Source organism: Emydura macquarii, unplaced genomic scaffold, assembly GCF_026122565.2.
Source record: "Emydura macquarii macquarii isolate MOO-44397 ecotype Brisbane River unplaced genomic scaffold, CSIRO-AGI_Emac_v2 contig_1253, whole genome shotgun sequence".
Lineage (NCBI taxonomy): Eukaryota > Metazoa > Chordata > Testudines > Chelidae > Emydura > Emydura macquarii.
The window spans coordinates 89,383,545-89,405,509 of NW_027131390.1; the positions used below are offsets into that span (position 1 = coordinate 89,383,545).

The window sequence follows — 21,965 nt, forward strand, 5'->3', positions numbered from 1 at the left end:
ATGCATTTTATAAATAGGTAAAATAAGTTTGATATTACCTTGATTGATCTGTGATGGGTGTGGTATCAACAGTGAGTGTATGCTGGTGCATTTCATGAAGATGGAGATAGTAATCATTAGCACATAGAAATGTTGAAAGCTGAAGAAAGCAAATAAAATTTAAATTAAATAGGGGTCTATATGCCCCCTTACCTTTTTAGGCCCTTGTGCTGCAAACATTTGGGCACACATCTTACTCAGCTGTATAGTCTCACTGAACTCAATGAGTCTACTCACATGCATAAAGTTAAACACGTGTGTAACTTTTTGCAGGATCAATGCTGTAGGTAGGTAACTTTATGCATGCAACTTTATTCCATTGAGTTGAATAGGGTTAGTTCCATACATAAAGTTATTCAAGTGCATGTTTGCAGGACTGGATCCCTAGTGTGTTTTTTTGTTTGGTTGGTTGGTTTTTTTTGTTTTCTATCTGATCACTTGTAAGTAGTACAATTGATACAAGATTTTTAAAAGGCAACATCTATATGCATAACTTCCACTGCTTAGGAACATAAACCCAACAGTTTCTAATGCTGATCAATTAAGGTAAATTATTATATGCACACATATTTTTTCTGATTATTAAAAGATGATCTTAAGTAGTTTTTGCATTTTTCCATATATATATTAAACTGGTTAAAACCTATATCAAAATGATCCAGAGGGAAAACCTGGAGAGGTTAAGAAGCATTTAGCACTCTAAGAGTAAATGGAACCAAAACTAGTCAGATTGCATAGGTGGTCGCTAGAACAAGTTTTAATTAAATTGAGTAATAAAAAGCTGCTGTTTATGGTGAGAAAGAACTCATAAAACTCTTGTCTGAATGCCAGGTAATGTTTGCATTAGTGTTCATGCAGGGTGTAGAATTTTGCTGTTTTCAGCTTTTATAAAATCCTTAGCTTCCACCAAAAAAGATCCCCTTATAATTCTATTCCTCTTTAAACATATTCCAAATCAAAGGCTCTGCAACTAACCTGAAACAAAAGAAGAAGTCATTTTTGATAAGCTAATAAAAATGTCATCTTGCCCTGAATGTTGAAGTTCTCCTGAAATTCTGAACTCTTGAAGGCCTGTGCCAGTTTAAAACAACAACAAAACCTAGTACTTACTAGTTCAGGGTTAGATCATAATAGCCTGAGTCAGTCTCCCTCCCACACTGCCCCATGGACACCACAACAACATCGTTCCTCTGGGCAGTTCAGACTATCATAGTGTCCCCCTTGATCTCCTCACAACTCTGGGAAGGGAATATAGACCTTCCCAATACATGTAACCTGAAGTGTCAATGCAGCAATTCCATTAGGTGTGTTCAGGGGGACAGAGCTAGGATTTGGCCCTTTTTCCACAAGCTTTTTCAAGAGGGACAGATTTAGCAGCTTTAGGAAGTCTGCTTCCTCTCCCACACTGCTACCTATAATGGGGAGCTGGCACAGGGATAGAAGGTGCACCCCTGTACTGCTATGCTGATTGGCTATGTTTTGATTCTTAAGGACTGCACTGAACTCCTGACAAGTAGCCCCCAGTATCTGCACCCAGTCCCACTGAAGTCAATGGAGTTCTCTCTGGCTACAGGGGTCCACCCATTGCAAGCTCAGTGCAGGGCTGGTGTATACATTTTTAAAAGCCTTTTGCATGTGCAAGTCCTAATATGCCTGTTCCTCCTGAGACATGAATAGGATTTTCAAATAGGGCTACTGGTGGTGTGCAGAAGATGTGTATGCCAAGGAATGTGTATGTGTGTGCAAAATGGACTGGTAGTGGTCTAGACATATTGTGTCTAATATGAGAGTAGGATGGGGAGCAGGGTGTAGGATGATTTAGGAAGAGTTTTTGGTAGGACCAAACCAGAAGGCAGCTCCATTTGCTGTCTCCCAGGGATCTCCATGGGTGAGGGATATGAATGGTGTTTGAAGTGCATAGTTGGGTAAATTAGAGTTCTTATTCATTCAAGGCACATAGCACATTGATATTCTAAGTTTACCTGCAACGTTAATATTAACTCATTTTTTCTCTATTTTGTCTCAAAGTCCCCTCTTCAGGGATATGTTACTCTGGCCATTCTTGGATTAATTTTCCAACCCCAGGACACAACAACATACAAATAGTTTGTTTCCTTAAAGTTGTTAATTTTCTAATATCTTTCCCCCCTTCTTTTGTTTCTTTTGATGGAACAGAAGACAATAGATCAGTGTATGTGTGTGTGTGCACACACTAGCCTGTTGTTTTATATATTGGTGTGTACATGGGGGTGGGTTGTTTTTCTCTCTTGGTGTTGTTTGTGCAGTTTGCAAATATTAATTAGCAAAGTCTGACTCAGTTAAAATGCCTTGTGACCAGTCTTCCTATTTAAACAATATTCCTGCAGTGAGAAGATCAGCCCAGTGATACTGTGGCTACTGCAAGATGTGTTTGACCATACTGAGTAAGAAAACTGAGCAGAGCAAAGACCAGCCCTGTGTTGTGTTGGCTGCTTTTGGCCTGTCAGAACCTAGTGGGAAGGGAGGTAAATCATAAAGATGAAGTCACAGCAGGCGGTACATAACTTAGCACATGGAAGCCCCTTTACAAAATGTTGGTACAGTGCATGTGCCCAAAATTTGTGTTCCTCCCAGAGCCTAGACATTTCATACGCCACCTTTGAGATGCATACATTTGTGGCCCCACCCTGTTTATCTATCTTAAGCTATGTCTACACTTATGGCAGTGTGTAGAATACAGGCACTACAAGTGCAGTGGAAAGCAGCTGCGTACACACTTGTCACTTAGATGTGTAGTTACACATGGCAGTGAAAGGTTCCAGTAGCGGAGAGGCAATGGGACCTGCACTGCTAAAAATAGCAGTGGAGACATGGGAGGCACTGCTTGGCCATGTAGCGAGCCATGTATGGTACATACCCTGGAGTTCAAACATGTAGGGCACCCGACTCTGCCATGTGTCACTGTCTACATTGCTATTTATACCTATGTGCTAGCTGGGCATGCGGTGTCTGTATACTACATGCCACCATAAATGTACACCTAACTTAAAGTATTCATATAGTCCTTGTTACCATAGTATCTGAGCACTTCACAATCTGTAGTGTATTTATCTTCGTAACACCCCTGTGCAGTAGGGAAACTATTATCCCCAGTTTACAGATGGAGAACTAAAACAGAAAGATTTAGTGACTTGCCCACAGTCTGACAGGGAGCTTTTGGTAGAGCAGAGACCTGAACTTAGGTCTCCTGTGGGCCAGGCTACTTCCATAATCACCCCACCATCCCTCCTTTCTTGTAGAAAACTGCTTGCCTTCCAGTACCACCCACAGTATACGTGCTAGTGTGCCTTCAAAATATGCCCCTAAACATTACAAGCATTATCACAGAAATGAAAAATGGAGAACACTATTCCACATCTCATCTAACTATATTGTTTATATTGATAATAAATAATTATTTTAAATAGTATTATTTGCCATAATTCACCAATTTCTTCCTCCTACAGCCTGAGCATTAACTGTGTGAAAAATGGCTACAATCAGCTGAAAATATAGGACCCGAGTATATGATGAATACAAAACTATGTAAAAAAAAACATTAATAAAGGTGAATGTGTATAGTACCATAGCTCAAGAATATGAGTAAATTAAGCTCTTTCTGTTTCAAATGAGAGTGTTTGTGAGAGGCGGGGAAAAGGAAAGAGAAGGAAAGAAACAAAAGGTTAGGGAATAGGTACAAGGATAATGGGAGCGTGGAATTACAAAAACAGAGAAAATGGGCATTTCTACTGCCTTGTCTCAGGCCTAGTTTATCCCTGCATTTGTCCTCACCCATCTTTGTTAATCTTGCTGATGCTTTTGTTTTAAAGCATTTAAAAGTTGGAATTTTTTTTTTATGTTTATTTTCTCTTCATGGTATATTTGAGACTTTTTGGGGGAAAGCGTTATTCATTGGGCCAAATACATCCCTAATAGAAGGCCACTGGGTCAAATCCATCCACTGAAATCCATTCCTGGGGTTCACTTTGATCCCCCACTGCTTTCATTTTCAATGACACTAATCTCTTTGGACCAGACTCAGCCATCCTTACTCATGATGATTAGTACCTAACAGTCCCATTTGCAATCAGCAGGGCTTCTGGAGGAGGGAGGAATTACACAATGTGAGTAGAGGGTGGCAGAACCTGGCCCTTCCTCCCTCTCACTTATCCAACTAATTCATCATCATTCTTTATGCTTCCAATCTACCCACCCCCAAATAAAATCCCATATTCAGATGTATGATCTCACTCCTAATATAATATTTCAGCCCAGATGCTTGATTGGGTCCCACATTTTCAAAACTATACTTGCCCTGCCAGCTCAAAGGCCGGATCTATTTTTTTTTCAGTCTCATCACCATGTTGGCTACTATAATGAACACACTGAGGCATGTCATGACGCAGAGACTACCAGGCCAAGAGAAGAAATTACTTGACCTTTGTGAGGCCAGTTCTCCTAAATTGACCAATAGGGAGTCCAGTTCACTAATCATTGTAGGTCTATTTACAAGCTTGGAAAGCTTTCAAATTTCTAAAAACTCATGAAGTTTATTCCAGGTATGTGTATTTCCAACCCCATACACATTGAATATGAATGTAGCCAAATCAGAGAAGAAAATAAAAATACTTCCATGTAAACAGAGAGTAGTATTTTACCCATACATCTCCCTTTTTGAGTTCATGGGCACATGAAGAGTGAACAATTCTCAGATATATAGCCCACCTAGGTAAAGCACTTTCAAATGTACTTCATTTATTTATTTTAGACTGTTTTTGGCTCAAAATCATCAAAAATTACTGTCTCTAGTTTCATTCTGCCCTTTTGAAATTGTCCAGATTTTGCGCTAAGAGTCGAATGCCACAGCAAAGAGCTAGGCCAAGAGGGAAAGCTTTTGAAGAGTTCCCACAGCTGTGAAAACACAGGCCTCAGGCTGTGTGTAGAGTTACTTCAAACAGCTGCTTCAGGTGACTAAACACCTTGAGTCTCATTCATCAAATGTTGTTTATACTGGCTGACAGACCAGACTTGGAGAATTAACTCTGAGAAAAAAAGATGTACTACATAGCAAGTATGGGAAAGGAACTGAGTTCCCTCAAAAAAAAAAAAAAAAAAAAGAATCAATTTAAAATAAAACAGACCAGGGCTAATTTTATTTTATGTTAATAAGCCTTCTGACACTCTTTGCACAATTAGAATCAGAGGTGAAACAATATTGATGGTTTGCACTTCACAATCATGCAAATAAAAGCACCTTGAATGATGCCTGTACATTGACAGATATCTCAGCTAACCCATCACAAAAGCTTAACATTAATTAGTAGCCTTAAATGTCATATTAGAATAACATTTTTTTTCTTAACCAATGTTTTAAAAAATTTAAGAAAACATGCCTAATACAGCCTCCTTCTTGCTTTTACTTATCATCTGATGTTATCCATAGTTTTGGTACAGGGCTTATCGTTCATCTTGAGATAATATTCTTTCATCTCACAGACATATGAGAAGGTGACACGGTAAGATATTTGCAATTGTGTAACTTCTTTGCATGGATCAAAAGAAGAATGAAAGAAAATGACAGGAGTCAGTGTCAAGTAAAGTGCTACTAGTTAAGTAAGCTTTAAATATTGAAAGGGATTTTTAATATTTCCTTTTAATCTAGAAATCTGTCACTTGGAGATTTTTTATAACATTAGAGTTGTTACTAACAATATTTTCCATAGTTTCACTGAATCTAACTGCAGAAACCCATCCAATCGCATGGCAAATCTCATGGCAATCGCATGGCAAACGTGGTAATTCTTACTGGCATTTTTCATCTACACTACAGCAGTTTACAAGGAAAAGGGCATGTTTTTCAGCCATGGGGACACTGTTAGAATGATGATGTTTTTACATTTAACAAAGAGCGTAGGCTAGTACTGAGATTTTATTGCTTTTCTTGTTTTTTTTCTTAACAACCAGCGACTCTGGTAGAGCAGATATTCTTTAAGAGACAAAAATAATTTTCTAAAAAAGAGAGAACTTAACAGTAGAATATATCTTTTTTTTTTTTTTTTAATTATTTTAAAAAGCACATTCATGCAATATGTTTTCTTCTTGTCTCTTTTTGAGATTGTTTCAGAAAAAGAAATCCTTGTCAAACTGGTTAAATAGACTGGCAGATATATAAGCCCCTTGATTTACATATGCAAGTAGGTATTGGGGAAAAATACCAGCCAGTATACATTTTAGCTCTTCTTAATAACAGAGAACTTTATAGCAGCAGATTTGCATCCTAATATCTGGAAAAGTTTTTTCTGAAAAACCAGGGTGTAGGAAGCAATATAAGTTAAAGTCTTAAGTACAACATATTGATGACACTTATGTCTTTTTGTGTAGGAAGTAAGCTCCATATAATAGTATAGGTAGAACCTCCTGATCTCATTTTTTGTATTTAGGCTGAAATAGGTGGATTCAGAAACATAAGTAACCCATTACATATCCCAGCTAATAACATTAAATAACTAGAACAACCCTCCATCCGTCTCATTCTTCCCTTCCATGAAATAATGTTATAACCTGAAGTGACCTGCAATCAATATTGTCTTTGTTCAGGGCCCATAACTCTGGGATGCTCTACCTAGCCTTTTACACCCAAGTATGTCTGTGACATTCTTCCAAGAAAGGCTCAAGCTTTTTTTAGTCTGTTTCTAACACGGGGTACTATTGGGCCTTTATGGCTATGTCAACACAGTGTTTTAGAGTGAGCAGGAATGAGCCTTCCAGCCCAGCTCGACAGACTTGGGCCAGCAGGACTTGCACTTGCACTCAAAAAATACCTTTGAAGTTGCGGCGTGGGCTGGAGCTTGGGCTCTGAAGCCTAAGGTGGGGGTTGGGCTTTACAGAACAAACTCTAGCCCAAGTCACAGCTTCAAAGCACTGTCCATACAGCTATTTTTAGAATGCTAACTCAAGTCCTGCTGGCCTGAGTCTGTCAACCTAGGCTGGGAGTCCCACTCCTGCTCACTCCAAAACACTGTGTAGGCATACCCTAAGAGGTCAAATTTCAGCTGACACCTGTGAGACAGTCTCTGACAAAAACAAAGGGCTTTTGGGACTGGTAGTCCAACGTGCAACAGAACTCTAGACTGCTAAGGAAGCATAGTGTAAGAAGGCCTGCTCTTCCTCAGTCTAAGGGAGATGATACATCTGTCTGCCAGCGGACACTAAGAAAGGACAGGAGCTCTGACAGAGGGGAAAGACTTGATGAAGGAACTGGTTTAAAATGTAATAAATAAAGGCCTGGGAAGAAGGCTTTAGAGGAGCTGGGCTATTGGAGAGTCCTGTATGATAAGGGTTGAATAACTGAGGAAAGGAAAGAAGGTCTACTCAGACCCTGTTGGTGGATCCGGCCCCCAAATAGGGTGACCAGATAGCAAGTGTGAAACACCCTCATTGGGTGGGGGGTAATATAAGAAATAGCTCTGAATATTGGGACTGTCCCTATAAAATCGGGACATCTGGTCACCCTACCCCCAAACCTCACAGACCTTCACATGTTCCCCACCATGGAAATAACAGGGGATTTCTGCCCTACAGGACTATTTGCATGGAGGCCATCTGCCTCCATACCAACTCCTGGACCCTGTCCAGCTCTCTCCCAACTTCCTGTTATCAGAGTACTGTTGAAGCCATGCTGCTTGGGCTTCCCCATCTGCTACAGTTTGAAGGCAGGGACTGTCTCTTACTATGTATTTCTACAGTGCCTAGCACAATAGGACTCTGATCTCACTGGGGTCTTCTAGACTCTACTGTAATTTAAATAATAAGTTCAAACATATAACTGTGCCTATACATGTAATACATCCAGGGATTTCTGCTTCTTTTGGCAATGCTCCAGGGTGTAAATATAATTGTTTTGTAACATTTATTTTCGATAAATAATTTTTGAATTCAAACATATTTTTTTCTGTTTTGCTCAATTTTTTTATTAAAAAAGGAAAGCTGAGGGGGACTAGATCCAAGTAACTGGAACACAAAAGATTCCTAGAGCAAAGCACCATGGAAACTACTCTTGGGTTCTATAAAATATATAAACACTGTTTGCATTTTTGTCATTTAATTTAAAGAAGCTTTGAGATTGACTCTACCTCCAGAGAGCCCTTCCTGATGTTGTCTTAATTGGGGAAGATCCGGTGGCCTGTTGCTTCTCAGATTCATGGTGTTTTAAAACAAAAAGAGACCAATGTGACAGTCGAATCTACCCTCCTGGGTGTAAGGTGGGAAGGGAGAATGCTCTTTAAACATTTTAAGATTTAATTCTATGATGGGGATATTGCTACTTATATCAAGCCATCTGTTTTCCCTGATTCTTGCTACATCAGTCAAACCTGAGCTCTTGCTTACCCAGCATAAACGGTGCGACTGATGTATTTGGAAGTCTTGTGCTCTTACTTCAATTGGAATTGGGGAATCTCCCAGATCTGAATTGGGAATGAGACCAGCCCAAAATTGTTGGTTAGTTTGGATTGGAATTCCTTTTCTAACTCCACCCAAAGTTTGGAAAAAATGGGTTGGCTCCTCCTGGAGCCATCTCTAAACAGTTAAATCAAGATGGAGCTACTGCTAATTAGTAATGGATGAACCTCAAAAAGCTTTAGAGGTTCAGTTCACATTAAAAGTTGGATGTTTATCTGAGTTTCAATCAGTGCAACCATTAATCCCTATGCTTCTTTTAGGTCTCTTTGTGGTGGAGACCTTCTGGGGAGCTTTATGTGCCTATGTCCCTTCTCCCATCTTCCCAGCATACTCGCATCTGTTTATTTCAATTGTGGCATCTCTGGTAAAGTTTTCCTGCTTCCTGGATCAGCTCCAATCCCAATCTTTGGTAAAATAGACAGATAGGTCAATATTTTTAATAGGCCAGGTGTCACTATTTTACTAGAGGAGCGCCTCTCTCCTTTACATCAGTGCTGTTCTCCCTGCCAAACCTTGAGTATTGACACCCCATATCTTCAGCTGACTAGAGCTGCCATGAGCCACTTAGACTTTTGTCCCCTGCTGAGAGTTGAACCCTATTCAGGTCTCTTGATTTCTGCTATTTCCCCCCAGGTTTTCTCTTTAGGTCTTTCCTCCACCTGGTGTGATCAGCAAAGCAGGCATAAGAGAGATGGGGAGGGACACCTTGTCACTGATTCCATAGACTATGCAATTAGGTAGGCTGCAGTCAACTGTGTCACTGGAAACAACTCTTGAGAGCTCTTATTTTCATTGTAAATTGAATAATGACATCTCAGTGACAAAATATTTCTGCTCCATAATTGTCTTGCTTGAGTTTGTGAAAAAACTGACTAATGTTTGGGGAATTTTATTAAGTAATTCAAAAGACTGAGACAATAATCCTGGTGAAATGTGAAGTTAGTTAGTTTGTTTGTTTGATTTTAAATTGAAACTTGTCTAGGGCAGCAAGAGAGACACTCCTAGACTTGCAAAAATGTCATGTGATTTTTAAGGTTTACTGGTGATCAGGACCATACTTTAGTCAAAGCTAAAAGAGAAGTCCCTAAAAGAGAAAGTATCATGGAGTGAAATGAAAGGAAACTGACACAGTAACAATGATGAGAATTGCTTATAATGAGAAGGTGTGAAAATTCATTATAGTATAAAATGCTGGATACATTTTGTGAGAGAGCTGATAAATATTAGTGAATCTCTCTGTATCTCTAGACATGCAATAATACTAATGAACAATCAACCAAAGAGTATAAAATATTTCAGTTGTTGCTAAATATGACATGAGTCATGGCATAAACTGGATTAATTCTCATTGACTTCAGTGGGAGATTTACCAGGTTACATGAGGCTTAAGGTGGTCCATTCTGGTTAAGTAAAGAAAATTAAACACAGTAATAAATTATCTTGAATATACCTGGACTCGTGAGATCCTGAATCAAGCTTTCACAGCTTGATATTTTTTTTTTCATGTAATTTCTAATTTATTTTTTACTCTAAAAGTTTGTTTTGGCTGGGATTGAAATTTAATTTGTTCTTCAAAGGAACATAACAATGGAAATACAAGGAGGAAGCTTTTGTTCTCTCCCTAGGAGTTCTGAAAGGTAATAATTATGAAATGATAAGATTCTAAATGAAAATGTCATTTGCAAAGGTTGAGGTTGAAAACAGCTTAGACCTATGTAAAGCGAGAAAAGTCACATTTGATTCATGAACATAAATACAACCAGAATGATTTAATTTTAAATCATCTGATGATTTATTGTATAAATATTTTGTAATTTTGAAAGGAAATTCTTCAAAGCATGCATGTCTGCGAGACTCATCAGAACACAATGCAGCTTTGGAAAAACATTACATTTTATTATTAATAATAATAGTAGCAGACAGATTAATAAAATTATATAAACTAATGATAGTTAGACGTATAAATTCTAAACCTGTGTTGAACAATAGCCTAAATCAAATGTAGGGGTACAGTTTAAACTTTTCTACATACTCTATATTATTACCAAAATCAGCATTTTAAAATAACCTTTCTGCCAATGAACTTGCTTGTCTAGTTTTTTCTTCCAGTAAATGAAAGCACTGGGCTTAGTGGTTTAAAATCATGTTCATAGTTTTAGAAAAAGCACACATAACTTTATACATTACATTTCCTGATTTATTTGGATAGATTTGACCTCTTACATCCATCCACTACCCACCTGTCCCTATTTGTCATTCCATTGTATATTCATAAACATACACATATTTCTGTAAAGGATGATTCATTCTTCATTTATACATATTGTATGTGTGTGCATGCATATGCATTATGGACCTGCTTGTATGCATTTTACTGAGTCAAAACTCGTTGCCTGTCTTAGTTAGACATGCAGGATCAGGCACTGTGTCTTGATGGAAGTTTTCTACACATAAGGGACAGGAGGGACTTTCTGAAACGTGTTCTTTGAAAAGAGAATATGTTTGTTTAACATTTGAGTTAATATAAATGGATTATTACTGCACGTAATTGAAGGCCTGATCCTGCTCATGTTGAAGTCAGGGTAAATCTTCCATTGACTGCCCTGGGAAAGGGATTAAACAAAAGGTGTCAGAAATTTCAGTTCTAGACCCTATCCTTGATTTAATATATTGGGGCCAAATTGCTCTCTTCCACTGTCTTGCATCTGATTACTTGAGAGACTGGCAAATTTTTCACAGTAGCGGTATTCATTTATTCTGTTGTCCATCTTTAGAGAAGTGGTTCTCCCACACTATGTAATATTTTTGATACTCAGACAACCATAGATCTGGGTGATAAAGATAACAGTGTTAAGTCACTATATTCCCAGAGATTGGTTTAATAAACCCATTACTCAACTTATAGGGTTGAATAAACATTGAATAAAAGCTCAGATGCTTGATTTCACTCAGAATGAAATGTAAACACACCACCATGAATTTGTTTCAATAATAGTCTATAAGGCTTTCTATATCTGTGTTAGCTAAGGAAAGCCTGGGCTTTACTTTTAAGTTTTTTTTTTTTTAAAGTTCATTGCCCTATACCGTATAAAATGCATGTATTTCAAGTGACTGCATCTAACATGCAGAGTTAATGCTGATGTTCTGTGCCGTCATGGACTTATCTTGTGCTCCCGCACAGGTGCCTGGTATTACACCTTCATGCTGAGAAGATTTGTTTTTGAGAGGTGTACTTCTCAGTGAGCTGAAGTCAAGCGTGGATGAGGAAAGTAGATGGTGGTATGCATTTCCTTCCTTTCAAAAATGCTGTTCTTTTCAGATCATTATCTTCATCCATGGAAGTGTGGTTTCAATTTTAATTTTCTCTTTGAAACATAGATCAGGCAGTGTTATCATCTGCTTCTCCTTCTCAAACATTTCACTTTCTCTACAGTCTAGAGATAGCTGAAGGCCTGGCTCTTCTTCCAACATTGCAACACTTGCTCCCCAGACGTTATTTTTATTTGCTGTGTTTGTATTTTTTTCATTTAAACTTAGGTCATCAGTAGAGCTGGAAAAATCATTCATAATGAATACAAACTTGTCCCTATATCTGTTCCTGAACTGTTTCGAAGCAGATCATATATGGTATTTGAGCTGGGTTAATAATTACTTGTTTAACACCCAATAGTCTGCTTGGTGCCTGTGCATTTTAGTTTTGATTGGACAAAGAGGTCACATTGTTTGTTTCCCTTACTAGATGAATATAACTTTTAGAATTAGGTTTCCAATGGGAATTTTATTAACTTAAAATTTGTTTTCTGTGTACATTCACTTAAAATTGGGTATTTCCACAAACTACTGAATTCATGTGATTGAATAGATACAGAAAGTAAGCATAAGAGGGAGGTGCATAAAGTTGAAACAAATTTGTTTAAAACTCTTAATGTTCATGGAAAATATTTACCAGCATTCATCCATCTCTAGCCATAAGCATTGGCCTCCCATATAAACATCCCAAATAAGTAGACCAAAGAAAGTGATCTAATTAGCCATGCAGGAGGAGGTGGTGACTTGCCCTTCTTTTAGGGCTTACATTTCCAAACTGTGGCAATTATTGCTTTGAAAGAGACTCTCATATCTGTAAATATGGAATGTTTGCCATATTAGTAAGCATTCTACATTAAAGGGGAAATCAGAAATGTTTCAACAATCAATTCACATTCTAATCTTTCCCTTTGATACTGAAGGAGAGCAGAGTTTCAGATAAAGAATAAAGCAACCATATTCATGCCAGTACATTGGCTAGGAAAGGGAATTTTATCTTCCCTCTCTCTGTGTCTGAATGTTGAGTAGGCTCTAATTTCAGCTCTGACAAAAGCAGGTGCAACTCCCATTGAAATAAATGGAAGCCATACTTGTTCAGACCTGGGCTGAATTTGACTATAGTATTTTCAGTGAATACTGCAAAAGACAAAAAAAAAAAAAAATCCTATGAATATTTGTTTGAATATTTAAATGAATTCGCCTGGATCATGTTTTTACATCTTCTATGTTCAGAAATGTTCTAGGAAACTAGTTTACTGGACAGTATGTTCATAGGAACAGTGCATTTTAAGCAGATGTTGGAGTATATTCACTGGAAATAAATTTTAAATTTGTAAACTCAAGAATTCCTATAAAATATCTGATTTTTAAAGTTCTCCTAATCAAATCAACGTACAAAAATATTCAATTTTATCACTTTGCCCAATCAAAAGGAACCAACCTCACTCAAATTTAGAATACTTGTAGTAAACTGAACATGAATGACTTTTAGGATAAAAAATAATTGCAGAAATTATTCAATGAATTATTTTAAATAATGAAAAAATTAAAAAACAGCATAAATTCACAAATAATTTCCAAACAGAAAAAGAGCCAAAATTAGTTTTTTGCTACACTTCATTCCCCTAGCTCTATTAATCAATTTTTGAATTGCAATTATCAATCCAGTTGCATTAAACAAGTTCACATGACCCGATATACTCTGCAGTATCACCCATAAAGCTGTCAAGTAAGTTTTAAATTTAGCCAATTATATAATCTCTTCCCCGCCTTTGAAAAATACAGCAGTACCACCCCTTTCCTCTATGAAAATAGTGGATTGTATGTTGGCATTATTTTCAGTTCTATTTAAAAAACACAAACAAAAAGAAATTATGTAGCTATTAGTATTATAAATTCCTGGACATCACCATCTGTTCTGGATCTTTTTCAATACCAATTAAAAGCAGCAGGTTAACTGTCATTTGGTTCATTAAAATAAGTGATACACAGACTTTTAAGCAACTTTTGATGCAGGGTTATTTACATGTAAAGTGAAGATTTAAATTGATAGGGACACAGATTAGAATGTGAGATTTTAGCTATGCATCTCCCATTAAATTGCTGGGTGCACTTTTGGGAATACTGAATAGTAAAAAGCTCTTATTTATTAAAAAACTGAGATTTTTGGTAGGTTCTCTTCAACTTCTGCCCCGCACTCATCTACCCCTACAGCTTTCCCTAGCACCAAGGTTGAGCTGAATTCTAACTTACACTTTTACATGCTAGAAATCTGTGAAGAAACTAATGTTAGCTGTTTTCAAGATATATAATTCAAAATAATTGCCCTATGGATAGAATGAGCATGTAGTGAAGTGCTATGAGACCCCTGTCCACTTCTTCAACTCATGGGGGAATAGTTTTCCACTAAAAACCACAACATCACTGCGTGTTTCCTTATGTGATTTATATCTCTTGAAATTTGAGGGGGAGTTTATGCCAGTAGATTACTAGTATGTATGAACAGAGGGACGTAGACAAACTGCCTCACCTATTTATTAAAAGAGGAGCATCATCTTTTTTACATGGTATGATGTCAATATTCCTGCCAGTCAGACAGGAAAAAACGCTCTTATGATCAAATGAGTCCAAAAGGGAGCACTTTAGAATTAGACTGTCACTTCCTCTTCTTAAACTTCTTTTCAAATTGCTACAAGAAGGGGTTTAATCCAAAATCATTGTAAGTCAACAGGAGTCTTTCCATTAATGTCGGAGGGTTTGGATTGGGCCTTAAAGATGGAAGTCATTATGTGCTCTCCAAAATAAATGGAAGTGGGGAAAGGAATGACCCAGTTTTTGAAGGTAATCAAGTTACTGGCACATTTCTAAAATTGAATAAACCCATTTTTTGAGCCTGAAGGGTAAATAAATCTGGAAAAAGAAGTTTTTTACAAGAAAAGATGACAAAACAGCCATATAGGTACTGTCTTGATACATTATTCTTAAAATAAACCCAAGGCATTCTCCCACACTTTCCTCAATGTTTACTCCACCTGTAAGAATAAAACATGTCTTCTGATTACAGGTTTTCCATGATCTCAAATCTGAACCTAAGTTATTTCCTATCCAACCTTACTTTTCCTCTGTTGAGGTGTTTTTTGTTTTGTAATTCAATCCAAGATAGTGATTTAATAGGTGAACATCCTTCTTGTAAAAAAATCTTACTACTGGCACTGCAGGGAAAAATAAGTTTTAATCTACCTGAAAAGTGAACATATATATAATTATATAATCAAACACGTTAGTATCACATATTTTTAATTTTGGATGCATTTTGATATAAATTACCACTCAAGTAGCATGAATTTACACTGTTCCAAGAGGCAGAATAAGTTTATACCAGAACTTCAAAAAAATGTTGGAACTCATTGAATTTTGAAAAAATACTCTATATTCAGTGCAAAGTTTCTCCTAATTTTATTATAAATATTTTCAAATTGACAATCAAAATCAAATTAAGTCACTGAGGCAAAGCAGATGCTTAAAGGTAAGCACATATGTATGTTATTGAAGAATTGGGAGCTTAGACTGTAAGTTTAACAACATTGCCTACATTTGAGGGACCTTTGCAGTGCACATACAACATACATGCAAAATTTGTGGGGCTTTTCTAAATAGAAATTTCACAAATCTATTTCCATATAGTTGTAATCATATCAATACACAACTTTCATGGCTTGCGTGTCTTAATTATATGGAATTTAAAAGCACAGGCTCTTATATTCAATAACCAGTAGGAGCTCCTAGACAATATTTTGTCTGTCTGGTAAAAAGCTCACAGAAGTTCCTGTTCTAACTCATTTGTGGTGTTGGAGCCTGATCCAATATTAGTTGAAGTCCATGTCAATTTCCATTGATTTCAGTGGGTATTGGAGCAGGCCTTTGTTCTACCTCTAACCCACTGTCTCCATTGCTGTGATCCAAGAAATCTGATTGCCAGGACAGAGGCGATACAGTGTGTGTATGATTTATGTTTTGCTTGTGTCTGTTGTCTACAGAAATATGGATTTGTTACAAGATGAGCTCTGATTTCAGGAAATTACCCACATCATCAGAGAATTTACTTTCTTAAATATATTTTCTTCATTAGCATTATAAACAGCCAATTTTTTGTGTTTTTAAAATATTTTAAGTCTGGGCTTTGATATATTATTACCACATGGTCATATTGCAACAAACTTTCCAACACTCACATACAGACATGTAGATTCTTTAAAAAAAAAAAAAAAAAAAAACAGTATCAAAGAAGAAATACTCCTGGGTTCCTGCAGAGATCCACAGGAAAAGCTTTCCCTAGAGCTGGCTGAATTTAACTTTTCCCATAGACATACAAGCTACACAGGAGTCAGATGTTCCAGTCTCAAATTTACCCTGAAGAGAAAAGAATGAGGAATCTTGTAGACAGACAACATACAGCAGGGGCGGTAGGAAAAAAAAAAAAAAGATTCAAGGAGAAGAAGCACTGAATTGAGGAAAAGTGAAAAACCAAATAAAGTCATAAGAAACTAAAGATGATATGAATCTCTTTATGCGTATGGAGCATGCATTAATATCACTGGGACATTCATGTATGGGAGAGACATGCATGAGACCCTAAAGGGTTATATGAAAACCAAAAGGTAAGATAGGGTATAATAAAGAGAATAGTACAAAGTGATAAGGAAGAGGACAAAGGGGGTAAAAAACTGAATTTTTAAAGCTGTGAGATGGGGGGTGGGGGGGAATTTGGTACATAATTCATGGGTACACCCAACCACTCAAGCAGCTGGAGGAGAAAAAAAGGCTTTATACCACTTTTGTGCCTCCTTTATTTCAGGGGTCTACTGGGGGCTGTCTGGGGCTCTTGGCAGAGGTTAGGGCAGCCTAATGGTTCTCCTAACTTCTAAAGGGAAAAAAATCTTGCATCTGCCTTCCCATGGTCTGCAGGGATCACTGCAGCAATAGGGAATAGCTAACGCCCACTAGTACTCATGCTGTCCCCCTGATCCCAGAAACAACACTCCCTGTAGTTGGGGATGCAGGAGTCTCTTCACACTGGTGATTGGCTCTGCTGGCTTTACAGTCTTTTTGTGCCAGGCAGCAGAGACAGTGTAAATGGATAGGATGATATAGGTAACAAGTGAACCAGACCCTTTTGGGGGCAGATGGGTGGCATTCCAGTTATTGTGTGTCTGATCTGTTGACAAATGTCTTAGGTGTTCTTTATAGTTTGGGGTGTTTTTTTTTCTTGTCATCAGAGAATAAGGCTTGAGTCACCCCAGTAATTATTCCACTGATCCCAATTGCCAAGTTCACCACACGATAGCCAGTAATTTTTCATTTGGTCCATTGTAGTCTGGGGAATGTTGTTGCTCTATAAAGAGAATGTGGCAGTCCCTTCACATTGTTTGAGGATAAAAAGGTTAAACACCTGCCCTGTAGTGAACAATAAGAACATATCTCTTCCTCTAGGTTTGGTTTAAACTCACAGATCTGGAGGCAAGGCTGGTTAAGATGACCCAAGAGTACAATAATCAGTTGCGATCCAGTTATATAAGAGGAAAGATGAGTACTTCCTGCATTTCTTTGCTAGAGCTTGTTACATGTAGCAGGGCTCTGACAACTAAGAACTGACTCTGATGTGTGTTGAGAGCAGATATCACTTGTGTTGCAATCTGAGAGAAGGGAATTATTCTGTGTTACAAACCCCAAGGAAAGCTAACATATTCAATTGGCCTTTATATTCCTTTCTCTAATACTACCTGCTTGGGCATCTGAAAATTTTGATTGTTGGTGATGCAGAGCCCAGAAACATTAACATGAGTTTTGCGAGGGGGTTCCCAACCTCTCACTGAGAGTTAGTTAGAGCATGTCTATACTGACGGCAGCAAAGTCGCTGTCGCCAGATTGATCTTTCTGGATCGATTGAGTGGTCAGTGTAGACCCGCTCAATCGATCAGGAAGTCAACTGAGTAAAACCACCCCCTTAAGTAGCGCAGCGCAGTGAAGACACCGTGCAGAAGGGAAGCACAGAAGTTGACGTGAGTTACGCAAACTACTCTGAGTAGTTTGCATAACTCCCGTCGACTGCCGCCAAATCTCCAGGTAAGGGTAGACCGGGGCTCAGTGTGTGTTTGGAGAGAGAGTGGGACATCAGGTAGTTTTCCAATGACTTTAGGCATTTTCTAACTACTGTATGTAAGTTTCCTGCTTCCTCTTGCTGTCAGGAGCCAAAGAAGAGAAGGCATGTTTAGCTATTACAATATCTTTAGCAACTTATTCCTGTAAGAGAGTTTTTGATCAGCCACGAACTTGTCATCTTGATCGGACTTCAGCCATTTTAATAAACATTTTAAGCATAATAAATCAGAATAGATTTAATAGTAAAAAATATAGCGCAGTGAATAGACATAAACAGAAGCACTTCAGCCAGGCTTTCGAAAGATTGGGTTGTGGCCCCAACAACTCACACAATTAATATGGAGCCCATAGGCTTAAGAATGGCCTTCACAGAATAGGCCGGGCAACAGCCCTGTTTACTCATCCTGATTGCAAGGGTGGATTTTACCTTTCCAGGGTGTCCAACTCTAACCACACAGAACCGGGTTATTTGGGTTTATTAGCTTGAATCTGCTCCCATTGAAATTAACTGAAAAACTCCTGTTGACTTAAGTGGTACCAAATCAAGCTCAAGTGGGTGAAAGGAACCTCTTTAGAATCTGTAAAGAGAGATAGGGACAAATTCATGACTGGTGTGATACCATTGAATTGAAATTAGCTTGAAGTTTCAGTGAAGTACAGGACAGGAATTCTCTTCTTTTCTTCCTTGGTAACATACTCTTCTATTTCTTTCTGAACACGTAGATGGCTCCTTATGCTTTTAGGTCTGTAACTGGAAACTAATATCAAGACTTGGCTCCCATTCATGTGAAACACTTGTGCCTCAAATTCCTTTCTTTCCTCTGTACATGTCTTTCCATGTTCTTGAGTGTTTCCCGTTGGGAAGGATTGTCTACTTCATTTTTGGCAATTTTTATTTTTTCATAACTATAAAATCTCATATGCCACCTTGCCCTTACAATAATTTTTCTGATGGGAATGAGCAATTCATCTAGTCTCATAGCATTGATATTTTTGGACCTGCTATTATTCTGCATGCTCTGTGTGATTTCCTCTATTTTTGATAAAGTATCACAAGTTTATTTAATTATCATCCTGAGGTGGCTTAACATTTACTGTGTGGCATGCATTACTGCTACCATTAGTTATCAGGATTGTATTTATTTGGAAATAAACATACAGCAACTCCACCTAACTGAAAGACTCATAATTAATATGAAATGAATCCATGTTACTACTATATTGAACTGTATGGTTGACAATATTGCATATAGCTCTGTACGCTAGCTTAAGGAGGGAGACACCAGAATAGGGTTCTGTTTGGAAAGGCCATCCCAGAGTTCACATGCTCATCCAAGCTATACACACCTCTTGAGTTTTCAAAATTGGACAGGAAATATCACCAGAACAAGCTTTATTATGAAGTTCCTGCAATTTGTGCTTCTGCTTGCAGGCAGAAATTCAGCTTTTCTTTTGACATCTTAGCACTTCTGGTTCTGCTTCTTGCCAGAAAAATTGAAGTGAAAAAAGCATAAAGACATTTAGAGCACTAAGAGAGATTTGGTTTGGATCTGATTTTAAAAGTGGGTGATGGTCCAGGGGCTGAGACTGTGTTGTTTTTCTGAACCAGTTGAGTTGAAGAACTTTGATAAGCTATAACCTTTACATAATACCGCAGCATTGTTATTGTCTCTTCTCACCATAACAAGTCTGCTGCTCTCTGCAAGCAACTATAAGCTGGGCTGAGCCTCGAGAGCCCTTTCTTAATATTTCCTCCTTTGGATCTTTATTGCAGGCTTGTTAGTCTACCTTTAGTTGCATTTGCCATGTACTTGGTACTTAAATTATCTAAATCTTTCAGTATGATGCCAGGGTTGTTGATCCTGCCACATGGATTAGCCACTTAGAAGTGTGTTCTTGGCAGTGCAGGTTAACATATCATATCAATTTCTCTAACATTAGCAACACCACCCATTGACAGCAGGCCTCATCAACAAGTACAGTCAGAAAATGGGCAGGAATGTCAAATATTTATCCCTTTTACAAATTTTAATATGTTCTCCAGGGGCCTGATTACAGAATTTTTTAATGCTTACAAATTTCTTCAGTGCAACAGTACTAGTTTGTTTCCAAGGAAACAAATGTACTTATACTACACTGCACACATTCTTAATCATTAAATTCCATAATCTCTCTCACTCATTCTCTTTCTCTCTCTCTCTCTTTCAATGGGTAACTTCTAAAAATTGTTTGTTTTTATTGGCGTCCCCAGCTACAATTTAACTGCAGGTAAATTTCCAAATATGTTCTCAATAAAGGATTGTTTCAAATTACTGAAAAATCTAATTGTCTAGAGCTTTTATGAAATCATCTTAATCAAGATAAATATGTATTCATTATTCTTCTACTCTCTGATGTGGGAATGTTTATTTTCTTTTTTTGTGCAAGATCTCCGGTGTGGTTTGATGCAAAATATTTGTATATATTTATAAAAAATTCAAAAACAGCCTGTGAAAAAATGTGGAAATGTATAGGAATATTCAGATACACACATACAGTTGCACAATATATTTGTTGTTGAAATGTCTGTGTGTGTGTGTATGTGTATAAAACACATACTGTTTGTCTAAATATACATACATGTAGGTGGGTTTATATAATACATTAGAGATATACATACTTACATATAAGGCATTGATTTTGAAATTTTCATTCAAAATATACTAAATATTAACTGAGGACTATTAGGAACCCACTGGAGGGACAATGCATTTTTAAAGTGACATTTTAACATTCAAGCCATTCATATTCTTCAATGTGAATGTAATTTTTATCTAAATGATTTCAGAGGAAAATGGATTCATTTGACTATAGTGCTTCTAAGACCAGTGGGAAGCTCATCATCTTAATATTGAATCTGTAAATCCTTTCCACTAGGGATGATTAACAGCTTTGTCAAGTGTTTATTTTACTTTAAGAAGAATATGTAATTTCCTGGTATAACTCAGACAGATTTCAGTCTGTTTCTTCTTTTGCATGTCACATTCATGCTGTAGGTTAGCATGAGCTACCCTACCTCTATTAGACTTCTATTTTGAGAAGTAAAAGGATAGTCTAATAAGTTTTCATAGTTTAATGATCATACATCAGTTTTCCCAATGATACGTTTATACTTGATAAATAAAAACCCCTCAGCAGTCCTGATAAGAAGTAATAACAGGGAATTACTTCCAGATGGCACTTTTGCTATACTACACGTGTGGTCTGAGCTACCCATGGGATATAAACCTTATATTAGTGCAGTGATGTGCTGTTCACATGACTGCTGTCTTGAAAGCACTGGTGAACTCTTCCCAGTGGCAGGACAACTATAGCCATTAGGATTACTCGGAAATATTTAGCTGTGCAGTGACATTTACATGTTCAGTTTTGCACACAGATTCCAAAGTCAGGCTGTAAACAAAAGCTAATGTGGAAGACAATGTCCTGTAAGCCTCATTTTCAACGTTTAATGAGGATGCCTCACTTAGTCATCTGATCATCTAAAGGTAAATAACCAGTAAATAACCAATAAAAAAAACCAATAAAAGGTGAAATAGGCTATGCCCCCCCACCCAAAGACTATAGCAGGTATAAATACCTTCTCATTTTACTTACAAAATCTAAACAGTTAAGACACAGCCTGCTTAAAAGTCTGTTTTGGGTTTTCACATAATTTTTGTTTGTTTTTTTCTTGTTGTTCTCTTATAAAAATAACTACCAATATTTTTGATATTGTTAGAAAGCTGGACAATATATTGTGTAAGAGAGAGGGTGAGGGAATATGGGGGAAGGCTGTAACAAGAGACATATAACAGTTTATCAGATCAGAATTATCCTGATTCAAACAAGAAGGGTGGAAATTTTGTCCTTGTGCTGCTGACTCTCAAGCTAAGTTTGAGCTTCTGGCAAAAGAAAAAAAAAGTCTCAGCACATGGTTTAAATACACTATGGTTGCCAATTAT

General features: G+C 37.4%; 1 long non-coding RNA gene across 1 annotated transcript in view; it reads left to right on the plus strand.

Annotated features, from left to right (window-relative positions):
• LOC137154204 (uncharacterized) overlaps nucleotides 1–3,640 on the plus strand; it is a 132,022-nt gene extending 128,382 nt beyond the window's left edge. Inside the window, exon 6 of the long non-coding RNA XR_010920147.1 lies at nucleotides 3,525–3,640. This is a non-coding gene — a long non-coding RNA (uncharacterized lncRNA). The remainder of the gene's footprint in view (nucleotides 1–3,524) is intronic.
• The last annotated feature ends 18,325 nt before the right edge of the window (nucleotides 3,641–21,965 follow it).